Here is a 23,187-nt window from a genome sequence, read left to right on the forward strand (position 1 = left end):
GTGGTGGGAGCTGAGGTGGAAGAGGTAGGTTAGCACCACCTCCATCTGCTGGGTGTTTGAGATTTATCTTTTTAAGAAATGAGAGCATGTACAATATTAGTGTCATATTTCTTCTGTAACAAATGACTACAAACTTAAGTGACTTAAAACAAGCCAAATGTACTCTTTTACAGTTATTGAGATCAGAAGTCTGAAATGAGTCTTATAAGACTCAAATCAATGTGTTGTCGTGGCTGCATTCCTTCTAGAAGCTCTAAAGGAGAATCGAATCAGTTCCTGGGCTCTACCAGCTTCTAGAGGCTGCTAGCTTTCCTTGGCTGTAGCTGCATCGCTCCAGTCTCTGCTTTTGTGGTCACCTGGCCTTCTCTCACTTTGATTCTCCTGCGTTCCTTTTATAAGGACCCTTGTGATTACAGGAGGCTCTGCCAGACAATCCAGGATAATCTCTCCACCTCAAGATCCTTAACTTACACCTTCAAAGCTCCTTTTGCCACAGAAGGTAACATTCATAGGTTCTGGGGATTAGGATGTGGGTACCCTTTGGGAGCCATTATTCAGCCTACCACAGGGCATCTGAGGAATTCTAAGTTACCTGGACAAGGGGAGAGAAATCCAAGCTCTGCTGGTCCCCAAGGGCATGTAAGGGTTGAGGAGGGCCTGGACCCAAAGGGTGTCACTGGGGGTGGAGAGGAGATGGAGGCTTGAATTGAGAGGGAAAAGTTGGTGAGAATTCAGTAGTGGAGGATGAAAGCATAGGGAACACGGAGGGTAACCCTGAGGTTTAAAATGGTGTCATTCTTTTTTTTTGCTTTTGCTTTTTAAAAATTGAAGTCTAGTTGATTTACAGTGTTGTGTTCATTTCTGCTGTACAGCAAAGTGATTCAGTTACACACATATATACATTCTTTTCCATTATGGTTTATCACAGGTTATTGAATATAGTTCCCTGTGCTCTACAGTAGGACCTTGTTTATCCATCCTATGGATAATAGTTTGCATCTGCTAACCCCAAACTCCCACTCCATCCCTCCCCCACTCCTGCTTCCCCTTGGCAACCACAAGTCTGTTCTCTAGGTCTCTGAGTCTCTTTGTTTCATAGGTGAGTTCTAAAATGGTGTCATTCTTTTTTTATTTTTTTAAGAGTGGTAACATTTTTATTTATTTATTTATTTATTTATTATATTTATTTTTGGCTGTGTTGGGTCTTCGTTTCTGTGCGAGGGCTTTTCTCTAGTTGCGGCAAGTGGGGCCCACTCTTCATCGCGGTGCGCGGGCCTCTCACTATCGCGGCCTCTCTTGTTGCGGAGCACAGGCTCCAGACGCGCAGGCTCAGTAGTTGTGGCTCACGGGCCCAGTCGCTCCGTGGCATGTGGGATCCTCCCAGACCAGGGCTCGAACCCGCGTCCCCTGCATTGGCAGGCAGACTCTCAACCACTGCACCACCAGGGAAGCCCCTAAAATGGTGTCATTCTTAATGGTCTTGTTAATCAAGAGAAGGAAGACAGGTCCTTCCATCTCCTTGCCTGCCTCACTTCTCTGGTCTTTAGAATTTTCAGGAATCCTTCCCTGGCAGGTGTCGTGCTGTCCTCGGGTTCCCAAAGCGCCCTGCTTCCCGTTAGCCGACAGCGTGTTTACTTGCTTGTCTCATGTGTTAGGCTGCAAGTTTCTGGAGCACCTGGGAAGGTGTTGGCTGCGTAGCAGGCTCTGGTTCTGGTCTTCTGAGTTCCTCTTTTTGTATGTAGAGATTTGGATGCCCTTGGGCAGCCCTGAAGCCGGGAACCAGGAGATCGCTGTTGCTAAGACCCCTTTCTCACTCTCACGCCTTCCTGGAATGACGAAGGGGTCTGAGTTATTAACCTTGATCTCCACAGTTATGAATATTTTAGTTTTCGCCCCTTCAGGGAGTCATGTGTCTTCCAGAATGTCATGTAGCCTTTAAAATGGGTGTAAATAAACCTAATAGCTGGAAAGGACTTGGAAATCATTTATCAAGGAGGGATAATTCAGCTGGAAATATGAGAAGGCAATTTTCAAGGCTACTTGCCTGCATGTTTCCAGAAATGTGCTCTCCCTTGAGATGCTATTTCTTGCATCTGATTCAGTAAATATCTGTTCTGTTCATTTGCTGATGGGTTTTTGAAGCTCTCTGTCTCCTGTGTGTTCTGGCTCTTTCTCAGCCTCTTTTATCCTGCTTATTCCTTAAAGACATGGAGAATAGTAGTTTCCTTTATTTAAAAGCAAGGAGTGGGATGTTGAAGGGAACTTCTCCTTTTGCTTGGGAATTCTGGTTTCTGCCCTCAAGCTGAGAGCAATCCGGGAGAATTTTCCATTATTCGTAGTGAGGATGGAGCCCTTAGGGGAGGAGCTTTCCAAAGATAGCAAGATTGGTCCAGCACCTCAACAACCTCTCCTCTATAAAAACAAGATGAGTTCATGAGTTCACGGAGGAGATAGTTGCGGGAGAGATAGGATGTTTCCGTTTCCTTCCCAGTAGGAGTGATTCCCCCCAGGTCAAATGGGGGAGATCTAAGCAGAACACACGAAGAGATCGAGGGTACCTTCCTGAAGAGGAGACTGGCATCTCCTTCCCTGGCTGGGTGCTTGCTGAGCTATGGCTCTCATAGGCCTGTCTTTAGACCAGGAAGCAGAGTTTGATGAGAAAGTTCTTGGGAGCCTCTGGAACGTGGAAGAAATTGACACGAGTTCCCTGGATTGGGGGGACCTACATGGACATGGGGGAATTCTAGAGTCCAGTGGGCAGCAGGGTGAGCGCCCTTCACTGTCTCCCCCACCTACATGGCGAGCAGGTGGGAGTCTCCTGTGGACCCCTGGAGGCCTGGAGTGGGCAAGGGGCGGGCTGGAAAGGGGGATCTGCTGTGGAGCAGACATGGGCACTGAGACTGCCAAGGTCAGGTCCAATAAAATTCCTAGAAGAGCTCATCCCCATATCAGGGAGCCCTGTAGTATGGAGGGCCTCACGGCAGGGCCTGGACGGATCCCTCAGATGTGTCCCGTAGGAGAGACCACCTTTGATCACCTGCCAGGAGGTAACGACGGAAAGTAGCAGCAAAGCCTTTAAAAGGCAGGATTTTGCTTCTCTTGCTTCGTCTGATCTGTTCTCCCTCTGCCTTGGTCTTGGAGGAGCCAGGAAGCAGGTGGGAGGAGAAGGAGGTGTGGAGGACCGGCCAGTGGTCCACCTGCCTGTGGCCCTCAACCCAAAGCTGAGGGGAGGGACGAAGCTGGGAATTGGACGTCAATTGAAGGGTTCACTATTGGCTGCGCTGTACCACTTAAATCCTAAAACTGAGTATTAATTTCCTAACGTATTTTGTTCTTGTAACTGAACGTTGAGTGGGAGGCTGAGGGCTCTGTCCGAGATTATCATCGGGCAAAGGAGGGAGATGGTAGAGCGCAGCTGGGGCAGCAGTGGAAGAAAAATGGAGCCATTTGCCTTTTTACTCCATGGAGTTCAGCCCACTCAATAAATTTGTTACAAAACCTGACAGGAGCACAATGCAGGGTATCAACTCAGGATCAGAGATTTAATATAGTGTGTGAACTGCTTTGTACTGATTTAGAGGCTTTAGAAATATGTGTGCATGCGTGTGTGTGTATTTGTATATATCACGTCTCTCTATATAATAGCATATGGCAGGTACTTTTCAGTGTCTCTCTGCTGCTCCACACATGTAATAAATGTGCTTTAAACTCATTTAATCCTCACAACAACCGTGCGAGTTGGTCCTGTTACAAGCCCTATTTTACAAAGAAGAGACTGAAGCACAGAGAGGTTAAGAAACTTGCCTAAGGGCACACAGCAAGTGAGGAGGAGCAGAGAGCTGTGCCTAGGCCTTCTAGCTCCCTGGACCATTCTCTTTCTTTCTCTCTCTCTCTCTCTATCTCTCTCTGCCCTTTTCCACTCTTCCCCCCGCCCCCATCCCCATCATCTCTGTCTCTCAGTTTTTTAATATGGAATTTTACAAACATAAAGTAGAGAGAATAATGTAATGGACTTGACATACACTCACTCAGCCTCAGCAATTCTCAGTTTATAAGCTGTGCTCTAAACCCCCATGCTCTTCTGCCTCTTTCAGCAAATCTGTTTGAGGTGGTGGATGTTTGCTGAGAGGACAGATTAAAAAAAAACAGTTGAAGAGTAATTGCCATTTGATACAGAACAGAAGGGCTTAGCTTTGGTTTAAGCTGTTCATTTCCCCTCCCACATTCTGAAGTTCAGCTGCAGGAAAAAAAAAAAAAAAATTCAAGTAATTTAAATTCTGCATGCTGACTTAGTTTTGTCCTCATCTTATCTGACCTTATTTAGTCAGACAAAAAAAAAGGAAAAGAAAAGGACCAGGAAGGCGTTTTCCAGGGATTTCATCCTGACCCTTTAGATGAATCTTCCATTTATACTTATATAATTATTTCATATTGGATAGTCTTAATAATATCAAATTTCACTTCTAAAGCGAGCTGACAGAAGCTTTTAAAGACTCACTCATTCAAATGTGTTGGAGAAGCTGAGAATAACAATTTGCTGCCAGTTCATTTCCTGTCAGTATTTTCTGCCTAAGGGTGCTGCACTTTTCCTTTAAAAAACCCCGCAGTTACAGCAAAAACCGTACACTCTGATCCCAGATCCCTGTCCCAGGTCCTATAATGTAAGAAATGGCCACCCCTGAGATTCCAGTGGGCACAGCCCCGGCGTCTTTCTTGCTCTGCCTGTGAGGGTGGCGATGCTTGGAGGGGAACTGGAGCTCCCAAAGGGTCATTGTCAGCTGGGGGCCGACTGTGCCCAGTTCCTCTTCATCCCACCCCATATCCAACCTCCTTCGCTCTCAGATACCTCGTGTCTGGGAAGCAGGCTTTGCTAAAGTGCCAGAAGCAGTTTTTGAAGGAATCTGATCTCATGGGAGTGAATTTAAAAACCTCTGGCCCTCATTCAGGTTTTTCTGTTTCAATGAAATTTATTGAAGTCTACTTTGCATATAATAAAATGCACCTTCGTAGGTGTACAGTTCCATGCCTTTTGACAATGTATGAGGCCATGTATCTCTCACCTCAGTTTGAGATACAGAGCAGTTCCGTCACCCTAAAAGCTTCCCTTGTGCCCTTTCATAGTCAGTCCTCAATCCCGTCCTCAGGCAGCCACTGATCTGCTCCCTGCTTGTATGATTTTCTTTCCTAGAATGTCATGCAAGTGGGATCATACAGCATGTAGCCTTTTGGGTCTGGCTTCTTTTACTCAGTATAGTGCTTTAGAGATTCATCTGTGTGGTTGCATCTATCAGAAATTCATTCCTTCTCAGTGCTGAGTAGTTTTCCAATGTATGAATGGATATTTGGGTTGTTCCCAGTTTAGGGCAATCATGAATAAAGTTGCTATTAAATGTTCATAGACAGTCTTTGTGTGAACATGTGTTTTCGTTTCTTTTGGGTGGACACCCAGGAGTGGGATTGCTGGGCCATATAGCGAGTGTTTGCATTCTCAGCAGCAATGTATCAGAGTTCTAGTTGCTCCGTATCCTTGTCAGCACTTGTTATTATCAGGAATCCTTTTATTCATTCTATGATGTGTGTAGATGTCATGCAAATTCTTATATGTGGAAGGGCAGGGATGCACTGTTAAAAAGCTGGCTTCAGTTATTGCCCCCATGAGCCTCTTTTCCTGTATGCCTTCAGCTTACACTTCAGGAACTTGACTACAGGCTTCCCTGGGAATGGGTGTACTTTGTGCCACTTGGTGGGAGACTTTGCCATGGAATGCTTGGTGAGGCGGGCATGGCTACAGGGCTGATGAGGGCCCCTGTGGCACGGTGGGAAGAACATACTCTCGGAAGTCTGGGACCGAATTCCCTTTCTGCTACTTATGATGCCTGTAACCCCCGCAAATCATTTAAAGCCTGCACGTCCCCTTCTGTGAAATGGAGATAATCGTGGCTCCTTGCCCACCCTATAGAGAGTGAAGAAGAGCCTTGAAAACGGAAACGTGCAATCCAAAGAAGAAAGGAGGGCATGATTATTTTTATTGCTTTCGAGCCATTTTTATCGCTGTTGCCTAAAACCTCAGGATTGAAGTAAATAAAGCATTATTGTTATTAGCAGTGAAGGTCGACGAGACTGTTTTTCATCTGCTTTGTTATTTTCAACCATTTTGTAGACATATAATTCCATGGAAATGTCACGAAGACTGCTTGGAGTAGAAGCTGCATATTCCATTGTGATTTTTAATATAAAATTCACTTTAGGCGTAGGTGACTTCTTGTAAGCACTCACCTCGCTTCCCAGATACTAGTCCTCTGAAATGTTATTGGAGACCTTGCTCCGATTTCAAATACTGTCAACTCTTGCTCATAAAAGGAACTGTTTATATAGTTTGTGGATTATTTCTTTTCCCTCTTGGACCATTTGTTTTACTGCTCAGTGCCATCCTCAGTTGGTTCAGACAGGAGAAATGGAAGATCATGAAATGTAGGCTGGATTATTTTCTCCCTGGTGATGGCTGTAGTTGAAAGTTTGGCTCAAATATAGTTTTTTTGGGTTGTCTGGGGATTTGAATTATTCATGCTATACCCCCTTTCTCTGTTAGCAAAGTCAGCAAAGAGTTGATGAAGGGGGACAGTGAGATATTCCCGTTTGTGGTCTATGGGTTCTCTCCTATATCTACCAGAATATTGTGTTCAGAGTTGGTATGGAGCAAAATTTCTTAGTTCTCCTAAGGGACTTTGGAGACAACAAATATTTCTTTCAGGGAAGTAGAAAAAGGGGGCAGAATAAAGAGCCTTTGGTTGAGCATTCTTTTGATCAGCTGTGAAAAGTTTGATTGTTACTGACGGTCAAATAAAACAGTGGCATTTCTAAACAATTTTCTCTAACGAGATAATGTGTGTGTGTTTGTGTGTGTGTGTGTGTGTGTGTGTGTGTGTGTGTGTGTGAAAGGGAGAGAGCGAGAGAATCCTAGGTTTCCAGTGACCTCCGTTTTAATTCCAGAGATTCATTTCTGAGACATCCACCCACAGAAAGTGTCTGGCTTCTAAGCCCAGCAAGCACCACATTTAAGAATACTCATGTTGCTGTCAAGCCATGCTGTGCTGGCAAACAAACTCTCTAATCAGGAAGAGGGGAGAGGGTATGTGGTGGTGGTTAGGTGGGGGCCTTGATGGAGGTCTTCCCACCGTGGTCTATTTCAAGCCTCCAGTGGTTGACAGCTGGCTGGCAAAGCTTCAGCTGGCTCTGGCAGAGCTGACTCCTGCCCACCACTCATTTCAAGGGACATTCTTCTTCTCTCAGTGATCCACTGTCATGTGTTTAATTTCCCCAGAGATCCCCTCGTAAGACATTTGTCAAGAGCATCGCACTTGACGTCAGCGCACACGATAATAGGTTAAAGTACACTCGAAGATGCCACTTGGCTGGTTTCAGTGGTCTGATGGGAAACTCCCTTACGTCCGTGCTCTGATGTCTTTGCGTGGGTGCACTGGGCCTGCGGATGCTGCAGGAGCTGCGTGGACAGGAAAGCTCAGGGCTTTCTTCTGATTTGCATTTCAAACGAGCACAAGATGTCCTTGAAGAAAAAGTTAGTTACCTGATTGACAACGTGGTTATTGAGGTAGGGCTGTGATGGGGACCAGCCTTGGCCCTGGGTATCCAAAGCTGAGCAGATCATGACCCCTGCCCTCTGGTCCCTGGTCTCCACAGGGTGTGCCGACGCAGGCTGTGAGGGCCCGTCTCAGGAGTCAAGGTCCCTGAGCTGACTGCTGTGTGTTTTCAGTGCAGGGAGGCCCTGTAAGATGAACGTAGGAGTAATGTGTCTGCCTCCTGCCACCCTAGCAAATGGTTTAGTTTACAGAGCCTCAGTTTCCCAGAGTTGGGGGGTCCCCAGATCTGCAACAGCAGCATCAACTGCCAGCTTGTTGGAAATGCAGATTCCTGGGCATCGCCCCAGACCCCAGAACCAGAAGCTCTGGGGTTGGCCCAGCGATGGACCTGTGTTTGCCCAGCTCCACAGGTGATGCCAGTGCCCACTCAGGTGTGAGACCACTGAGTCTGGGGCTGTTTGTGGATTGCTGTGGCCCAGGTGTGAACACTTAGCCCAGTGCCTGGCACGGGTATGGGCTCTGCCACCTGCAGCTCCAGGAAGGGCACTCTGAGGGAGATAACATTTCAGGCGGTCTGTGGGTTGAGGAAGGGGGGCAGATAATGCTGCCAGCTCTATGGTGGTGACTTTGTGTGAAGGTGCGGCCAGGAGAGGAAGGAAGCAGGGCTGCTTTTACAGGGTTAGGTTAGGGACCGCCCTCGTTCTCAGGCGTGGGCTGCTTCATTCTCTTCTTGCCCAGCTTATAGATTTCCCTTGGGTAAGTCGAGGCAGTGCTTTGTCTTGACTCATGGAGCCCTAGGAGAACTTGGGTCTTAACTATGGAGAGGTAGAAACAAAGGTGAGATGGACCACCCTTCCTGGAGTCCACACCCACCAGCTCCTGTCACCCCCATGCTCTTGGTTATTTCATTTTCTTCACAGCACTTATTACTTCCTGCACTTATGTTTATCATGTGTTATTATAGTGTTTACTTGTCTCTTGTCTCTCCTGCCCAGCAGAATATCAGTACCATGTAGGCAGAGACGTTATCTGTTTGGTTTGCTGCCATCTCCCAGCACCTTCGAACAGTGGCCAGCTCATGATAGGTGTCCCCGTAAATGTCTGTGGAATGACTGGGTGGGAGGATGAGTGAGTATTCTGAGGGACAGCAAGTGTGCAAATCCGGGCACTTCACAGATGTAAAGAGGCAGGGTTTGCATCACAGTTTGTGTATTTCTTTGGTGACCTGGAAGCACTGAAAAAAGCCATTAGAAAGTAGACAACTAAACAAAGTAGAGGCATCCCACTTCCTGATTTTGAAATATATTACAAAGCTACAGTAACTAAAACAGTACGGTACATGCATAAAGATAGACATGTAGACAAATGGAACAGAATAGAGAGCCCAGAAATAAACCCTCACACATACAGTCAACTGATCTCTGACAAGGGCGCCAAGAACACACAATGAGGAGAGGATAGTTTTTTCAATAAATGGCACTGGGAAAACTGTATATCCACATGTAGAAGAATGAAACTGCACCATTATCTTACATCACATAAAAAAATCAACCCAAAATGTATTAAAGACTTAAATATAAGACCTGAAACTATAAAACTCCTAGAAGAAAACATAGCAGAAAATCTTCTTGACATTGGTGTTGGCAGTGATTTCTTGGATATGACACCAAAAGCACAAGCAACAAAAGCAAAAATAGACACAAGGGACTACCTGAAACTAAAAAGTTTCTGCACAGCAAAGGAAACAATCACAGAATGAAAAGGCAACTTACAGAATGGGAGAAAATACTTGCAAACCATATATCTGACAGGAGTTTGATATTCAAAATATGTAACGAACTCCTACAACTCAAGAGCAAAAAACTAAAATAATCTTATTAAAATACGGGCAAAAACTTGAATAGGCATTTCTCCAAAGAAGGTACACAAATGGCCAACACATATATGGAAAAGTGCTCAACATCACTAATCATCAGGGAAATGAAAATCAAGTGAGATATCACCTCACACTTGTTAAGATGGCTATTATCAAAAACAAAAACAAAAACAAAAGACAAGTGTTGGTGGAGAGATAGAGAAATTGGAACTCTTATACACTTCTGCTGGGATGTAAAATGGTGCAGTCTCTATGGAAAGCAGTATAGAGATTCCTCAAAAAATTAACACTAGAACTACCAATATGATCTATCAATCCAACTTCTGGGTATTTATCCAAAAGAATTGAAATCAGGATATTGAAGATATATCTGTACTCTCATGTTCATTGTAGCATTATTCACAATAGCCAAGAGGTAGAAACAACCTAAATGTCTGTCAACAGGTGAATAGATAAAATGTGGTATATAATACAGTGGAGTTTTATCCAGCCTTTAAGAAGAAGGAAATTCTGCCGTATGTGACAACACGGATGAACGTGGAGGAGATTTTGTTGGTGAAATTGGTTGTCACAGAAGGACAGATACTGCATGATTGCAATTATATGAGCTATTTAAACTATTTAAACCACCGCATCAAGCTCATAGATGAGGAGAGTAAAATGGTGGTTGCCAAGGGATTGGGGGAGGGGAGCTTGTTGTTCAGTGGGTATAAAATTTTGATTATGCAAGATGAGTAAGTTCTAGAGATCTGCTGTACAACGTAGTGCCTGTCGTTAGCAATACTGTACTGTGCACTTCAAAAAATGTGGTAAGAGAGTAGATCTCATATTTGATGTTCTTTTTACTGCCACCCTCCCCCAAAAAAGAAAAAACAAGGGGGCATAAGGAAACATGTGTATTACCTTGATTGTGGTAATGGTTTCACAAGTGTATGCATGTGTCCTAACTCATCAAATTGTACACATTAAAGTATGTGCGGTTTTTGTATATCAGTTATACTTCAGTAAAGCTGAAGAGAGAGAGAGAGAAAAGAAAGGAAGGAAGGAGGAAGAAAGTAAGAAAGAAAAGAGACAAAAGGAGAGAAAGAAAGGAAGGAAGGAAGAAAACAGCTGTCCGAGGAGGGGAGAGAGTTTTCTCCTTTCAGCACTAATGATGAGTGCAGTGTTTCTCATCCCAGCCCCCATCTGGGGTCTTGGTTTTCGTTTATTTGCATGCTGCTTTTATGCCCAGCTTTTCTCCCCTGAAGGAAAGCATCTCAGTTACACAAAAGGGAAGGAAACTTGAAATGCATTGTTTCTTTTTAGTTTGAAAAATTAATCTGTGAACAGAGCTTGTGTTTGGAGCCTAAGATATTTGGATATTTTTTCCTAACTTCTCTTTGATGATACTTAAAAGTCAAGCTAGGCAGCTCATGTGTGCCCAGGGAAGGGAGGGAGGGAGGATGAGGGATACATCTATAAGTAATAATGATAATAATTATATATAATATAAAATATGTTATTTGTTATATATTATTGTTGTATATTATTTATGCCATTTAATATATTATTTGTAGATTGTATTCTGTATTATAACAGATATACTAATATAAAACAATTATATATACAATATAATTGTACAATGTATTATTGTACAATTGTACAATAATACAATTATATATACATAGGTAATGATGTAATATATGTAATAATTATATAATGTATAATATGTAATTATTATATAAATATTAAAACTATAATATAAATTAGTTATTACCTTATATATGCAATAATAATTGTACTTTATTATTACTTAATAAATTTTTACTATTATTACTTATTGTATGTATATATATAGAGAGAGAGAGACGGAGAGAAGAGATTTATCACAGGAATTGGCTTGAGACCCAGGAAAACCAGTGGTGTAATTCAGTCTGAATCCAAAGACATGGAAACAGGGGAGCAGCTGATGGTGTAAATCCCAGTCCGAGGGCAGGAGAAGATGAGGTGGGATGTCCCAGCTCAAGCTGTGAGGCAGAAATAAAAGCTGGAGGTTGGGGGTGAAGTTCTCCTTCCTCTCTGCCTTTTATTCTACTAAGGCCCTCAATGGCTTGGATGATGCCCACCCACACTGGGGAGGGTGGAATCTACTTTACTGAGTCCACTGATGCAAATGCTAATCTCACCTGGAAACAACCTCACAGGCACACCCAGAAATAATATTTAATCTGGGCATCCTATGGCCGGTCACGTGGACACATAAAATTAACCATCACACCATGCTTTTACTTAATCCTCATGACAACCCTATGAGTCAGTCCTGTTATTAGTATTTCTATTCACAGGGGAGGAAACTGAGGCTCAGAGAGGTTAAGTGACTGAGCCCAGGTCACCTGCACCCTTGTATCCGTTTCCCAGGACTTGTGTGACAAATGACTACAACCTAGGTGGCTTACACCAACGAACGTTTATTCTAGATTTCTGGAGCTTAGAAATCTGAAATCAAGGTGTCTGCAGGGCCATGCTTCCTCTGAAGCCTCTAGGGAAGAATCCTTCCTTGCCTCTTCTAGCTTCTTAGTTGTACCAGAAGCCATGGTGTTCCTTGCCTTGTAGCTGCATCACTCCAATCTCTGTCTCCATCTTTACATGTGGCCTCTTCCCTCTGTGTGTCCTCTTCTTATAAGGACACCCATCATTGGATTTAGGGCCCATCCTAACCCAGTTTGACCTCATCTGAACTTAAGTGCAACTGCAGAGATTCTACTTCCAAGTAAGGTCATATTCTAAGGTTCCGGTGGACATGAATTTTTGGAGGACACCATTTAACCACTACAACAGGTCTGACTGTTCATTCAGAGCCGAGTCTTCTCCGCTGCCTTATACAGGCCAGCATCTAACGTGGAGGGATTTCCTCGGAGGGGTGCCCAGGCCTGGAGGAACAGGGGAAGGTGGTCTGGGAGCAGGGAGAAAATTGCACCAGTGCGGTGATGTTCGGCTTTGCTAACATTCTTTTGAGTGTTTGGCATGTAAGCTTTCTTCACAGTCATGTCTTCATTGGGGATTTTACCTTTTATCAAAACTAAATAGTTGTCTGGCCCATTTAATGATTTTTATTTCTCAGTCCTCTCTGATAACAACCTGGAGTTCTTTCTTTCTGTTTGTGTTCGGTCAGTGTATCTTGGGGCATGATTTTAATGCGTCTGGGTTGTATTGTTTTAAGCATGTTTTGTTCAGGTGGAGAGACTATAGCATTTTCTACCCCATTGGGAGGTGGGTTTTTTTTGCCTTTGGATGTGAGAGAGGAGTAAGAGAGGGAGAGAATGGGGTCCAGACCCCCAGAGGATACAAGGACACTACCCCCACTTCCCTGTGTTCTTTTGTCTTCATGGTTACCCAGTGAGGTAGGTGGGATTATCTCCATTTTACTGCATTGGAAGCTGAGATGTTAAGTAACCTCCCAGAGTCACGTGGCTCATAGGTGGCACAGCAGGATGAAGTTACTAGGACAGCTGCCTCTACTTCCCATTTCCACCAGGAGAGGAAGGCAGCAGATGGGAGCAGAAGTGAAAAAGATCATGATGAGGACACCAATGTAGGAATATCTAGTTACCAAGATGGTCTTGTTCCAAATGACACAAAACCAATTTATCCTTATTTAAGCATGAAAAGGAGGAGATAGGGATTTATTAGCTCCTGTAACTGGGAATTCTGGGGGTTTCAATGGTGTCTTCGAGACCCTGCCCCCCTGTCTATCTTGTAGACAGGCTTTCTCATCTGATAGCTAAGATGGTAGCTGGAGAAAGAAGCTCTTTCTGGAAAGTTCCATCAGAGACATCTTAGGAACGTCTCTGGTCTGGTTTGAGGCATGTGCCTGTCTCTGAACCCATCACAAGGGCCTAGGGTTTGTGAGTGGCCTCGTCTCAATCCCATGCCTGCTTGTGCCGTAGCAGAGTAGGATCACCCTGGTCCACACGGGGTGGGGTTCACACACAGACGAGGAGTTCTGTTCCTACAAACAGGGGGTTGGGATGCTGCACAGATGCCCAGAGGTGATGGTGGTCTCGCCAGGAGAGTAGATGGCGTCAGCCCAGGAATCATAAAGAGAAGGAAAAGCAGGAACCAGAGGACCAGCTGTTGGGAATGCCCAGGGTGCAGGTCTGAGGAGCACTCAGAAATAGGAGAACCTGGAAGGAGGCCCAGTTGAAATAAATACCATGTTATTCCACAGGGTTAAGTACTAGTGGGAAGTTCAGGCATCTACCCTAGGCACTGTCTAAGACTGCATCCAGGTGGAGGCTGTCTCAGTCGGCTTGGGCGGCTGTAACAAAGATACCATAGACTGGGGGCTCCAACAATAGACGTTTGTTTCTCACAATCTGGAGGCTGGGAAGTCTGAGATCAGGGCGCTAGTATGGTCGAGTTCTGGGAAGGGCCCGCTTCCTGGTTCAGACCTCTGCCTTCTTACTGTGTCCTCACATGGCAGAGAGCAGAGAGAGAGGGATGGCTGTCTTCCTCTTCTCCCAAGAACGCTAATCCCGTCATGGGGTTCCACCCTCATGACCTTTTAACCTCCCAAAGACTGCACCTCTGAGTACCATCACCTTCAGGCTTCCACATATGAATTTTGGGGGGACACAAATACTCAGTCCATAGCAGAGGGCTGGCAACAGCCCAGCCAAAGATGGAGAATCAGTTCTTAGATGGACCAGTAGGATGCTTTAGCCTTGATATGTATAAAAATCAGCCAGTTAAGTTTCAAGGCCTGCCTAGCCATCATCAAGAGTTAACTTCAGGAGAAATCCACCCTTGACTCTATAAATTCTGGCTGATTCCCTATCCTCCCCTCAGCCCCAGAGTGTGCAGGCGGTGAATGCACAGGTAGAGGCAATCCCGATGGCCTTCTTGCTGTTGGAACAGAGGCCGCCATCGCAGAGCTCCAGCACAGGGCCATCTTGCTGAGGAAGGAGAGAATGCCGTTTAGCTCGAAGGAATTGGCTCCCTGACCTCCAGCTCCAGTGCAGACAGGAAAATAGTCCTTTTCCTGGAATCAGCAAATGTCCACATGCAGATGCGTGGGCCGGAGAAAGTAATTTCAGACACGCTGCTGCAACTTTGATAGGATTTGGGTCCCATGTGCTGTGACAGCCCAGGAAGTGACAGGATCTGGGAGGCAGCTTCTCAGCTGAGCTCTAATAAGCATCAGTGTAGAAATGCATTAGTTCTTTTTTTGTGATCTTCTGCCATCTCTCACTTTTCCCTTTGTGATCACATCACGGAGTTGAGCCTTTTCCAAAGTCAGCTGCAGTGTCAGGGCGCCACTGTTTCCTTCTGCTGGGGATGGTGTCTGCGGTTTTGAATTTGTGAGAAAATTATATGTATTTTCTGATATCAGAAAAATCCATTTTGACCTAACCACTTCCCCATGTGGGAACAATTTATGATTTTCTAGTCGATGTTTTGAAACTTCATTTGGAATAAAAAGTGACCCATAGATTTCAGGTTAGCCTCCTGGGATGAAGATGGGTCACCTGCCAGAGCCAGTTCTGTTCTGGAACAAACCTGATTTCTTGTCATCCCTACTAGGGTCTGGGTTACAGGACCCAATGTGTTAACCCTTATGTGTTAACTGTTTCTTTCTCAAGGTTCTCCAAGCTTCCCTTGGTGATGAGTGAGAAGGCCCCCTTCCTCGGTCTCCTGGGTCTTTGCTGAACCTTGTTTTCATGGGGACGTACCCCAGAGGCATCCACGTGGTTCAGGCCGTCTAATGAAATCCCAGACTCATTCAGTGGGATGCTTTCTTATACGAGCTCAAGCTCAGGCAAAAGCTTGTTCATTCCAATGACAACTGGCACGCTTGCAACTCCCAACCACGAGAGTGGGACCAATGTGGGCTACTTTATTTTCAGTTCAGTTTAGCAAATGTTTGGGGTTTGAGACACAGCCACGTGGGGACCTTTGAGCCTGCTGGGAGAGATCAGGGTCTCAGCAGAGTGTGGGGAAGAGCAGCGCTAGGGAGAAGGGGAAGAGCAGGGCTAGGGAGAAGGGAAAGGAAAGGGTGGTGTTCTCGGCTCTCGTGATAGGTCCAGCATCTAGTGATGTGTCAGGCACATGGCGGACGCTCTTTCCATATGCAAAGGAGGGATGGATGGATGGGTGGATGGATGGAAGGCAGAGCCTCAGCCAGACTGGAGAGCTTGGAGCATGTTTATACACCAAAAGGAAAACCTTGCAAGAGGGCAGGGGAGGGGAGGAATGCTTGCAAATAGGTTGGGGGTTGGAGAGAATGTCCCATATGGACTCCGGATTTGGGTGATGAGTCCACCTAAAGGGGAAGAGGTGTCTGCATCTTTGGGGAGGGTCAGGTTTCAGGGACAGCAAATGAGGTTGGGGGGGGTGGGTTTGCTGCAAAGAGGCTGAAGCCACATGGAATTACCTGCTGTGGGATGGGGTCTTTGAGGCCACTTGGGGAGGGTTTGCTGGGGGGGAGAGAGGCTTGCCAGGAGGGAGGGGCACTGGGCGGGGTGGGGGTGAGATTCAGAAAGGACTGATGGCAGGAGGGACTCTGAGTGTGACCAGGACACACAGGCGGGAGGTGGCATTAGCTGGAAGAGCCCTCCCAGAGCCCAGGTGGGAAGAGCAGCTCTGATACTTCTCAGCCATGTGGTTCCCAGGACTCATTTGTTCTCCTTCGTTCCCCTTAAAATTGTGATTCCAGTTTTTGTCATGGATTAATTATATTAATTCTATTGTACCATAAGCTACCGTCAAATTATTCTCATATATGGTACATACATATAAATCCGTTTGCTAAAAAAAAAAAGAAAGCTCTTCATCAAGCTTAAAAAGCCATGCTCCCCTTTCAGGGAGTTAGTACTGATGTGTACTTGGGTAAGATTTTCTTCCCATCTATTCCAGACAAAGCAGTTTCTTAAAGAGTTCTAGACAAAGAGTTCTGTGAGTTTTCATGTTTAGAAGATTCTCTATCTTCTGTGTAACTGTGCTACCCACTGCTGTTCAAATCTATTTTCTTTTTGTCCTTGGTGGAGAGGCTTTAAAATCAGTGCCTACATTTTTTGAAAGGAAATTATGAGCTGTTTTTCATAAGTGACTGAAACTGATGGAAATAAAAAACGTTAGAGCACTCAATTAGGAGGCTTGGGATTCAGGGTTTATTGGGGCTTGAAGCTTATACAATTTTGGCTCCCTCTTTAAGGAAAAGAATGTAAAATTAGCAATACAGAATTAGGTGCAAAATAAATATTTATCTAGAATGAGAAAAAATTGTAAAAAAAATGCCAAGTTAAAAAAGCTGACAAATATCATCAACATCACAGATTCCAGGAAAATAATGTTTTTATTAGCTACCCTACATACCTTTATAATCTTTTTTTCTTACATTTTTTGACTACATATTATTTGTCTGACTTCATATGACAGCAATTAGGAATATCCTTTTCTGTTGAGAGAATAGAAAGGCATTTGGTCTTTCTTTCAGGATGGTTGATTGATACTTTTTTTTAAGAGTTGATACTGTAGAAAATGAATTTTAGCTTCACAATTCAATATTGGCCATGTCAGGTACATTTATAAAATGGCTGTCAAATTTAGGGTGGCTTCTGTCCATTTGCCATGTGGGCTGTAAGACTACAAGGCATTTCATGATTTTTTGTGGTCACTTGTATTAAATGTACTTTGAATTGATGACATCATGAGTGTTCTTGGAAGCTGTTGCTATTCCAGGGCAGCATAACAATATCTGGGAGACTGGGAACCATTGTAGACATATTCCACTGAAGCTAAACCAAATGTATTCTTAGCCTAAATTTTCCAAAGCCAAATTCTAATGAAATGCCCCTCCCTCATTGCCCCACCACCAGAACTGTGACAGAGGGCAAACTGGAGGGACAAGAGACAGTCATCTTAGCTGATTGCAACAAAAGTATCTTGCTTTTGCAAATGGTATAGAAACATCAGACCATGGGCACACACTGCTGGGGCCCTTTCAGAAAGGCCTTGGAAGGGGCCCGTGTAAGTGAGGGGCCCCGAAGCTTAAGCTTCAAAAGCTTCATGGTAAATCCAACTCTGCACTCGTTGATTTCTTCTGAATGTGAATATTTACTAAATCCCCTGGGTGAGGGACCTGGGATAGCAGATCCTGGTTTTTTCTCTTTTCTAATAGACCTTTAAATATTCAAAAAAAATTTTTTCCCTTGAAATAGGCGTTAAGAATCCTTGCCCAAATGATAATTACATTTCCTTACATCTGTGTAGTGGTTTACAGTTTGCAGGGGTTCACAGTGCTTGATTTCATTTCATCTCCACTCCAGCCCTGTGAGCTAGACAGGGCCAGTATTATTCCTGTTTGCAAATAAGGAAGCCAGCTCTGAGCTTGCCAGGGTTTTCTCCATCTGCCTCTCAGGAGGAGCATTTGCAGCAGGAGGTATCTAGGTGTGATCAGGGACCACTGGGCACCAATCCACAGGCCTGTGACTGTGCTAGCTCCAGCACAAGCTGGCCGTAAGTTCTTGTCTTCAACCTTCCCGAGCCTCAGTTTCCTCATTTGTCAAGGAGAAATGATATCCTAGAGGTGACCTTTAAGGCCATTTTCCTACACTGTCCTCTACTTGATCAAGAAGAGTGTTCCTGCCTCTTGTCTCACATCCAAATAGGAGATGGAGCTTTTACTGTCCTTATTTCTCTGACTCCTGATATCCTTTTACTTCCTGGCATCGTTCTGACATCCTATCAGGGTCTATTTTCCCGACTGTAAGCCCTGAGCTGGCTGGATCATTGTGGAAATTGTTTTCGTGCTCCTTTGATTTCAGAAGCAGAGCTCAGACACGCAGGTATTTAAGCACCTGAATCTCCCCAGATGATCCCGCCGCGGGCTCACGGGCCCAGTGGCAGCACCGTGGCCCTGCTTTTTGGACAGTTTTTTGACTATGGTTCTGCTGCCTTGTCTCCTGCTTTGATGCACGCATTCACCTGGAAATTCCGAGGCTCCCACGATTTCAGAACTGGGTTAGGGTGACATGCATTGTCACCCTAACCCTAACCCTAACCCTAACCATCCTGCTGGAGGGTACAGGAGAGGGGAGTCCACTGACCCTGGGAACATTTTGGTTCTGGATATATTTCTTTTGATGAGGCTAGTGTTTCATCAGATTTTTCTTTAAATGATTAAATTAATGCCAAAGCATGATTTGGTTCCTATAGTTGAAAAGACAGTAAACGACATAGTTCAGTGTGCCCATTTTACATATGGGGAAACTGAGGTCCACTGATGAGAAGTCAGGAGTCCTGGATCAAAGAGATAAGTGGGAACCCGGAGTGTGTGTTTAGGCCACCTTCTCCCTGTGTGTCCATCATTGGGCCACACGTCTTTTTCTTTGCAATCTTATTTTGTGCCTAATTATCATTATTGGACATATTTAATGAGGAAATGATTGAGTTTTGAATATTCTGGGGTTTTTTTGCCTTTATATGTATTTACTTATTTAATTTTACATGTAAATTAGAGATATCCTTATATGTATTTCAGTATTTAAATTTAAGTGTTTCTTTTCTTAGTTTTTTAATTTCCTTTTTCAAAATGTTACGTTTTTATTATGATAAAATTCACATAACATAAAATTCATCATTTTAAAGTGTACAATTCAGTGGATTTTAGTATTTTCACAATGTGGTATAATCATCACCACCATCTAATTCTAGAACGTTTTCATCACTCCCCAAAGAAACTCCATGCCCATTAGCTGTCGAATATTCCATTTTTAAAGGTTTGCTAAATCATGATGCTGAGGGTGTGCTTATATGTGTGTGTGTGTCTTCCTCCAGTGGGTATATATCTTTTGCTTGATAATGATTGTCTTAGGAGAGGCTTCTGCCCAGGCAGGAGGTCCAGGAATGTGCTCATTTTTTGAACCTGCCCTGGATTGCAAAGCCTTCTTTCTCATGGCTGATGCTGTAAGAGTGAACTGGGGAAGGTGCTCTAGGGAGGCCCATAGCAGAGGCTGTAGGGGTGGTGGGTGGGGAGAGAGAGTGGAGCCCGTGGACGCCCCTCTGCTTTCCAAACCCTGATGAGACAGCCCAGCACAGCAAGGAAGAGAGTTGAGCTGCAGAGGGGCTGCCTGCAGAGAGGCAGTGAGCCAAGGTCCTGGGTGGCTGGTCTATTAAAAGCTCCCTCCACAGTTTTGACAAAAGCACCAGTGTTGGCTGGTCACATCCTGATTTAGATCCTTAGCTTCTGTCTCTGAAAACCCTCCCTGAAGGTCCATTTGCATGTGTTATTCGATTCTCTCTGCGTCTGTCTGCTGTGGATTACATACTCCAGTTCTGCAAACTTATATGTGCAGACTCCAGAGAGCTGCATCCGTTTCTAAAAGGTGATAATTGGAAACAGTGTGGTTAGATAGATGTAGTGCTGATAGACACAGTGCCCATCCAGGCTCTCTGCCTGCTGTGTGACCCTGGCCAAGTCACTTGCCTTCTCTGAGGTTTGGTTTGCTCGTTATTTTTAATTTTTATTTTATATTGGGGCATCGTTGATTAACAATGTTGTGTTAGTTTCAGGTGTACAGCAAAGTGAGTCAGTTAACATATACATGTATCTATTCTTTTTCAAATTTTTTTCCCATTTAGATTTTTTACAGAATATTGAGCAGAGTTCCCTGTACTATACAGTAGGTCCTTGTTGGTTATCTGTTTTAAATATAGTAGTGTGTACATGTCAATCCCACACTCCCAATCATTTTTATTTATTTTTATTTTTTTAACATCCTTATTGGAGTATAATTGCTTTACAATGTTGTATTAGTTTCTGTTGTACAACAAAGTGAATCAGCTATATGTATACATATATCCCCATATCCTCTCCCTCTTGAGCCTCCCTGCCACCCTCCCTATCCCACCCCTCTAGGTCGTCACAAAGCCTCGAGCTGATCTCCCTGTGCTATGCGGCTGCTTCCCACTAGCCATCCATTTTACATTTGGTAGTGTATATATGTCAATGCTACCCTCTCACTTCGTCCCAGCTTCCCCTCCAATCATTTTTAAGTGAGTCAGTTGGAATAAATGGTCTAGAAGTAATAATACCTATTTCATAGGAATTGCTGTCAGGATTAAATGAGATAGTGCATGAAAATCCTTTGTCAAAATGCCTGGCACAAAGCTTAAGTGCCCCCGAATGGTTATTAATAGAAATGTACTTATGATTATTAATATATTCACCTTAATAAACCGGTTTATCCATCCAGAGTTAACGCCCAGTTTCCCCAACACCATTTGGTAAATAGTGGCGTCCTTAATTTGTAACACCTTTTTTTTTTTTTTTTTTTTTACCATATATTAAGTTCTTATGTATCCTTGGCCTGCTGCTGGACTGGTTTTATTCTCTTGGTCTGTTTGCTGATCATTTTATTAGAATAACATAATTTAATGATTATGGTTTATTAAACTATCTTGGAGCAATGCTTCTCACAATTTAAAAAGAATTTTGAGTCTTCTTACCTTCCTGTTCTTCTGTGTACTCTTAAGAACTATTTTGTTGGGTTGCCCCCAAATTCTATTGGGGGCGATTAGCATCCAGGTCTATTATAGCTGCGTCTTGGTTTGTGAAAACTGGCTGCCCCACAATATTGTCTTACCATCCGGAAAAAGGGTGTACCTCTCCATTGGTTTAAATATTTTCTGTCTTTCTAAACATTTATTGCCAAGGTTATTCCTACACACTTATTTTTTTAATTGAGGCATAATTGACATATAACATTGCATTAGCTTCAGGTAATGACTATATACATGATTTTATATATATATATAATTATATATAATCTATAATTATATATAATCTATGTATATTGCAAAATGATCACATTAAGTCTAGTTATAGAAATATAATATATGTACTATAATATGAAATGTGTGTATGTATGTGTATATATGTGTGTATACACGCACAGGTTTTTTTCGCTGTGTGTCACGACCTTGGCCCCCATCATGGCACATGAGCCTGCCACGCTGGTAGATTCCTCCTCTCAAAGCTACAGATGTCGGGAAAGATGGGAACCTAGTTCTTTAGCCCAGTTCCTGCCTGCCTGCTGGCATTCTTCTACTCTTGCATTGGTGGATTAAAGAGAAGCCTGTACTTACCCCCGTTGTGGATTAAGTGAAAGCTCTCAAGGCTCTTCTTTCCCTGTTGGGAAGGCCCGTCTCACACACATGGTACCACTACAGCCTCTACTTTTGGCCATGCTCGTTTTTGGGAGCCACAGTCTGAAAACTGATCCTGTGAAACAAGAAGGATTTGCCTGGAAATGTTCGTAAAGGTCTTACTCCTAATAGACCTAATCTGGAAACAACCCAAATGTCAATCAACAGGTGAATGAATAAACAAACTATTATATTCATGTTGTGGGGTATTTTTCAGCAATGAAAAGGAATGAACTACCAATGTGTGCAACAAAATGGGTGAATCTAAAAAATTTCATGTTTAACAAAAGAAGCACCTACAATAGGATTCCATTTCTAAAAAGTTCTAGAAGAGCAAACGTAACCTCTGGTGATGAAGTGACAATGTGGTGTTTGTCTCTGGGGTCATATGGGCACTTTCTCATGAGCTGGAAGTGTTCTAGATCTTGTCTTGGGTGATGGTTACACATCAGGTCTTTAGACGCATTGAACTTTTGATCTGTGTATTTTATTGTATGTAAGTTTTACATCAATAAACTACATGGTCATGCTTTTGCAAAAAAAAAAAAAAATAGGAGTGAGATACTATTTCACAACCACTAGGCTATAGTCAAACGAGCAGAAAATAACAGATATTGGTGAGGATGTGAAGAAATTGGAAACCTTGTACATTGCTGGTAAGAATGTAAATGGTGTAGCCATGTGGAAGAGTCTGGTGGTTCCTCAGAAAGTTACACATAGAATTACCCTTTGACCCAGCAATTCCACTCCTAGGTATACACCTCAAAGAATTGAAAACAGGCATTCAAACAAATACTTGTACACAATACTTGTTTACAATAACCAAAAGGTGGAAACAACCCAAATGTCCATCAGTGGATAAATGGATAAACAGAATGTGTTATATCCATACATGGAATACTATTCAGTCATAAAAAGGAATGAAGTTCTAATGTACTCTGCGATGTGGGTGAACCTCAAAAACATTATGCTAAGTGAAAGAAGCCCCCCCAAAGTCATATATTGTATGATTTCATTTATATGAAATATCTAGAAAGCAGATTAATGGTTGCTAGTGGCTTGGGGGAGAGAAGAATAGGATGTGACTGTCTAGTGGGAATGGAGTCCCCTTATGAGTGATGAAAATGTTTTGGAACTAGATGTGTTGGTTGTACAGTATTGTGAATGTACTAAATGCACTCCGATACATTTAAAATGGTTCATTTTATGTTATGTGAATTTCGCTTCAATTTAACAAGATCAATACAATAAGAAAAAACTTTGGGGAACAAAGAAATATGGTAGTCAAAATAAAATATGAATATGAATCAAAAAAAGATGTACTGAAGTTGAAGTTGAGAGCCTGCCTCAGGAGGCATGGAAGAGTTTTAGCATCACAGATCTATGCTTTCAGTGGGACACTGATAGAAATTTATTTTGAGTATGGGGACGCCTGTTTCAAAGTTGACAGACGAATGCATTTTAATCCCAAGATACGGAATGTGATTTTAAAAAATAGTAGCTGCCTGAGGGAGCTGGGCAGGGAAA

The 23,187-nt window shown here is 43.5% G+C and overlaps 1 protein-coding gene across 3 annotated transcripts in view; it reads left to right on the top strand.

Annotated features, from left to right (window-relative positions):
* The window catches only part of GALNT17 (polypeptide N-acetylgalactosaminyltransferase 17), a 482,627-nt gene that overhangs the window by 109,988 nt on the left and 349,452 nt on the right, over positions 1-23,187 (top strand). The window lies entirely within an intron of this gene.

Source organism: Balaenoptera acutorostrata, chromosome 15 (assembly GCF_949987535.1).
Source record: "Balaenoptera acutorostrata chromosome 15, mBalAcu1.1, whole genome shotgun sequence".
Classification (NCBI taxonomy): Eukaryota; Metazoa; Chordata; class Mammalia; order Artiodactyla; family Balaenopteridae; genus Balaenoptera; species Balaenoptera acutorostrata.